At 39.0% G+C, this 5,665-nt stretch overlaps 1 long non-coding RNA gene across 1 annotated transcript in view; it reads left to right on the forward strand.

Moving 5' to 3' along the window:
- Positions 1-639: 639 nt before the first annotated feature.
- Positions 640-5,665, forward strand: part of LOC106964528 (uncharacterized) — a 17,133-nt gene continuing 12,107 nt past the window's right edge. The window contains exons 1-2 of the long non-coding RNA XR_001428446.1: positions 640-653; positions 2,624-2,630. This is a non-coding gene — a long non-coding RNA (uncharacterized LOC106964528). The remainder of the gene's footprint in view (positions 654-2,623; positions 2,631-5,665) is intronic.

Genomic DNA, 5,665 nt, shown 5'->3' on the forward strand with positions numbered 1-5,665 from the left:
TGACCTGAACCCCATAGAGAATCTGTGGGATATTGTGAAGAGAAAGTTGAGAGATGCAAGACCCAACACTCTGGATGAGCTTACGGCCGCTATCGAAGCATCCTGGGCCTCCATATCACCTCAGCAATGCCACAGGCTGATTGCCTCCATGCCATGCCGCATTGAAGCAGTCATTTCTGCAAAAGGATTCCCGACCAAGTATTGAGTGCATAACTGAACATAATTATTTGAAGGTTGACTTTTTTTGGTATTAAAACACATTTCTTTTATTGGTTGGATGAAGTATGCTAATTTTTTGAGACAGGGGTTTTCATGAGCTGTATGCCAAAATCATCAGTATTAAAACAATAAAAGACCTGAAATATTTCAGTTGGTGCGCAATGAATCTAAAATATGACAGTTTAATTTTTATCATTACATTATGGAAAATAATGAACTTTATCACAATATGCTTGTGGTAATATGCATATATTTAATCTATCAAGGTGGAAATTTTCCTTCGGCTCTAAAACGATAAATCATATTCATAGAATCACATTATCAACAATTTGTGAATAGATCAAAACACTAAGCACGCTATAGGTAAATGTTATTTAGTTTGGTTAAGACTAATTATTGCACTGTCAATAAATGACTTCTAATAGATTTTCTTAGTTGCCAAAGGAACACAGTAACATCTTCATGAGCACAGAGGGTCAAACTGATGAATAAAGAGAATGGATGCTCTCTGCAAACAGTTGAGACAGAGTTGTTTTTGGTTTCACCACTATTTACCTAAGTGTTCTTAAAAGATTGTCTGTGTAACCCGCAATTAGTCAATTAGTAAAGACTTTTATTGTTGCGGGCCCACTTCCTGTGTTGCCCCACATTCTTCAACTTATTTAAAGCCCCGCCTCCAGCGCAGTTTGAACTACATCACCTGTTCCACTGTGATTGTGGCTGGCTGTTTGGCGTCTTGCTGACAATTCATCCTGGAAATTCACCCAAAATCTCTGAATCCACAGATTTGATCTTTTGGCGAGTTTGGTTGTGTGATAGCACTATTTTTTTAGCCTGAAATTTCTGCTCGATTGCTCATTGAAAGCATTGTTTTATTAGAACTGTTGGCGTTGTTACCTGGGCCGTCACCAAGACTGTCACAGCTGATTGTGGTCTAGTACGCCCCACTCTCTTCACAAAGGTAACCTAATCGCTGGTATTGTGCGTGTTCTGGCACTGTTGTAATGAAATGTATTAACATAGGATGTAGCTACATTTAAATTGATATTCCACAGTATATTTATTTTCTTTTTCTCATTTTGCTTGAGTATTTGAGTTAATTTATTTTATCTTCCTTGATATTTTGAAAGTTAACTTTGATTTCAACTTTAACCTTAAATTGATTAGTTTGAAATTAATTGATACTCTTTTTGTTTATTTAAATTATGGTTAATTTAAACCTGACTGAAATGTTTAGTTTAATTATTAGATATTTAATAATTGCACATAATTGTTTAAACACTTAATGGGGTTTTTTGGGCCTTTTAGGTCGGGTTTTTTTATTTCATGATGGATCAGATCCTCAGATCCTCTTTGAAACCGATGGCGAGCTAGGAAAACGACAAGAACTCTGATCTTTGACTTTATTTATTTTGAATTAACTTGTCTCTCACTGTGTATTTGTAATTGTTTGTTGTTTGTTTTTCCTCAAATCACTAATATATATACATCAAAACTACAACATTGCTTTGCGTCTTCATTCACACCTCCGGCTCCTTAAAGAACCATCTTCTGATGCTGCTTTTGTAGCCGCTGTTAGCTGCATAGCCCATATTTGTTACATCTGTTAATCTACAGCTCATGTGACCAAACCAGCCGAGGAGATGAAAAATTAAAACTTGAGTTAAAATGTTGTTTTGAGTTAAGTTAAAACTCTAGTTAGAATGTTAAGTTTTAACATTTTAACTCCAACTTGAGGTTGGGGTAACCCCAAGATCACTGGATCTTCTTAAAAGATGGAGTCTCTGAGAACAGTTCTTAAAGATATAGTCAGTGTTTTCAGCAAAGTTGAGCTGACTGTCCAGGAATGACACAAGGAATTTAAAATTTGCCACAGTTTCAACAGGTTGGCCATCAAGTGAAACTGGAATCACTTTCAGGTCTTGTTTGTCATTTAATTAGCTCTACTTTCTTAAGAAAATGGAAAGGTATTTTTTTTGTGAGGGAATTTATATTTTACTGTTCCAATAATGCCAGAATTGATAATAAATAATATAGACTTTGTGGTATTCTGATTTAGTAATGTAATTAGATTAGTTGTGTTACCACCCACACGCCACTAGAGGCAGCAGTAGACCCCGAAAAGATGCGACTAACGAGCAGATTTAGAAGTACACCGAAAACTACAGAATTTGTTAAAAACTGTGAGCTGCGCTTAAGTAAAAGATTGAAGTTCAAATACATGCTGAGAGTGGAACTCCTTCCTAAAGCTGAAGATGTATCACAAATTTAAAAAGAAAATAAAAACAGGAGACCGCAGATAATACAGGAAATGGCGCCCCTTTCACTTCCGGAGCCCCTTTCTGTTTGCTGCAGCGAGGTGTACTTGGAGGATCAGGAAGGGATAGGAGAGTAGAGTGGAGAGACAGGAAGTATCGTGCAGTGTGATAGAAATGAGAAAGGAACGAGATGAGCCGCGCTGAATAAACGTGGCGGAGTTAAGAAAGTGTTTTTGCAGATATATAGGCTTTCAACTCGACAGTCTGATTATAGATATCGACTTTACATTCTTATAGCTACTGTGATAATTTCAGACCGGAATTCACTGTACAGTAGGTGGAAGGTCATATGTAATGCTCGCTAACGCATTAGCATTTATTAGCACAGTGAATGGACAGTGAGTACTGTGAGCTAACTCGGCTAACAGAAGACTTAACTAATGTTGCCGTCGTGGGAGCCTACTGCAGAAAGATGAGCTTACTGAGAGTTTCTGTGACTGTGCTTGGGGACTGTGTCTGCGTTGGGCTTTCCTGCTGTTCCTGAATCCTGTGGACCGAGGGACTGGTGAATGAGCTGAAGACATCTTGCCAACTGGGACTATAAGGACAGGTGAAATTTCAAGAAGGTTCAAGATTTTCCTTGGAGTAAGGTATTGCAGTTCCACGCTTTCATCATCACATCAGGCCTGCAACGGGTTTTTGTTTTGGGACTATATTTTAGTTAATTATTGCTGGCTTAGGTGGACATTGAAGTGTGGGCCCACATTAATTAACATAAGTTTTGTGAAACCAAGACTGAAACATTTTGCATTTTTGTGAATTTATTATTGTGTTCAAAAGTTCAAATCTCATACAGGTGTGTGTTTGGTTTTTATAAGAATAGTATTTGGAGTTTATTATTCTTACTCATAGTTATATTATTGGGTGAAAGGAATAGAAAAGTACTGGTGTATTTTTACGCTAAGGTGAGTGAAACTCAGCATAGGTTTAAACACGAGAGTGTAATAAGAGTTATTCTTTGTAAGTTACTGGGTTTAATGAACTCAGGGGTCCTTACCTACTTCAAAGCGGTATAACTGGGCTACGGTATAGTTTAGCTGAAGGTTTGCAAACACATCTTTAGTACTTTGTCTCCTTCCAACTGGTTTGACAAACCAGGAAGAGAGAGACATTTTTCGACTAAGATATCACATTGACGTGTCAGAGAAAAGCTTCACCCCCAGCTGAGCACAATAGCCTGTCAAACTGAGGCCAGATTGATCATCTGAACCCCATGAGGCCGTTATGGGAAAATCTTCATTTTTTTTCTTTAACACTGTTGGTTGGTTTGAGCCAGCAAACACCTGACATGGGTCTTATCCTGTGCAAACCTGTCAGCAGGGAAAGTCCTACAGATAATCCTGACAAGTAACACCCGTTTTTCCCTTTATTTCCTGTTGCACTGATACTCACTAACTGTGCAACAACAGAGACTTATTCATCCCAATATTCATGACTGTGCAGAACAGATTTCTGTTCCCTTCCTCTCATTCCTCTGAGTGAGTGACCCGTGTGAGGTGAGCTTCCTCCCTGGTTGCTGCAGATCCTGAGATGCAAGAAGACAGAGACAAATGTTTCAAAGTGAACATGAGGTGGGGATGCTTCTATGGCACTGGCTACCATAAAAAAAAGGAAAATTCAGGTTTTTGTGATGTTGAACTAAAATCTACCTTTTAGAAGCTATTCCTTTGCCTTTTGAGGTAAATCAGAATCTCATGAGCTGGAGATCTTTCAACAAGGTTTCTAATAGTGTGGGGCGATGTAGAGGTATATTGGAGACCTCATGGACACCTATTAGTCTTCGGTGTCCTTGATAAGAAAGACTTTCTTGTCTTTAATATTTAGTGCAATTTGTAAAAAAAAAAATAGACTAAACAGGCATATACTATAAGTGTATGTATTTGTACATGTGTGTGAGTGTGTCGCATTGTGCCCATTGGCCCTTTGTGTGGATCAGATTTGCTGTTTTTGTGGCTCATGTGCATACTTGTGAGGGTTAAACGGTTTGTACTGCACATGATGTGTTTGTGCTGGCATTGATGACGGAAGTTACTGCAGGAGCATGCTCTCCTCTACAAACCCTTCTTCTGTGTGAGACATGAGGTTCTTCGCTAATTCGGTTACTGCAAAATTTAATCTCGTGATATTCAGTCACTTGAGGTCTTGTGAACACTGACTGTTATGTATCCAAACTCCAATGAAGCGCTGTAACCCTATCAGTCCACTTTTGTCCATGAGTTCCTCAAGTTCGGCATCCTTGGGCCTGCTAATGGGCCAGCCTACTGCTGCTCCACATACCACTTCGTTACTGCACTGCCACAAACTTAACTTTAAGGCAAAAACAATGGCAAGATAATTTCTTCTGAAGAACAGTGGTCCCCAACCTTTTTATTACCGCAGACCAGTCAAGACTTGGAAATTTTGCTGCGGCCTGGGGGGGAATGAACCATCAGATAAGACTTCTGCATATTGGTGTTCCCTCTAAATCCTGAATATGCCCAATTTGGTTTTCTTTGCCCTTTTATCGCAGCCTGTGGGGTTTTCCCTGACTGGGAACGAGAATACAACCTGCTGAATGTGACAGGTAGCCAATCAGAAATCATGGTGACGTAAGAACAGAGGGGAATCCCAAACAGCTGACATATCCTCAACTGAGAGTCCAGTGGATATCGGAGATGATATGTGGAAATGTTTATTATTATATTTAAAGGTCATTATTATATCTGTTTATTCAGTTAAAAATGTTAACTATGAAAAAACAGTCATCTCCAAATCATAGTGCAGCAAATAGAGCGGCTGCTCCCGTCGTCTTTTATCCGCCGCCTTTTATTTTTGTTAGGTCTTTTATCTCTTAAAATGAGTCCACAAACTATCACTATTGCTCCTACATCGTCATCCGTGTTTGGTTATTCTAAATTCCTGCTATGTTGGGGGTCTTACTGAATTATCCTCTGGAATCGGGATGTTTGTGACTGGAATCGGTTTGTGAGGTTTGGAGAATCGGCCGACAATTCTTAAATCTTGCCGTCTAAACCAGACTTAAGAATCGCAAGCTCTACTCATCTCCTCTCGACCACTGCCCTGTCTCTGGTCGCTATGGTAATGTTTATATATCCCTTCAAAATAAGATACAGATGCACCACAAAAAC

The sequence above is a fragment of the Poecilia latipinna genome, unplaced genomic scaffold (assembly GCF_001443285.1).
Source record: "Poecilia latipinna isolate Pla-1442-1.1 unplaced genomic scaffold, P_latipinna-1.0 Scaffold1686, whole genome shotgun sequence".
Taxonomy (NCBI): domain Eukaryota; kingdom Metazoa; phylum Chordata; class Actinopteri; order Cyprinodontiformes; family Poeciliidae; genus Poecilia; species Poecilia latipinna.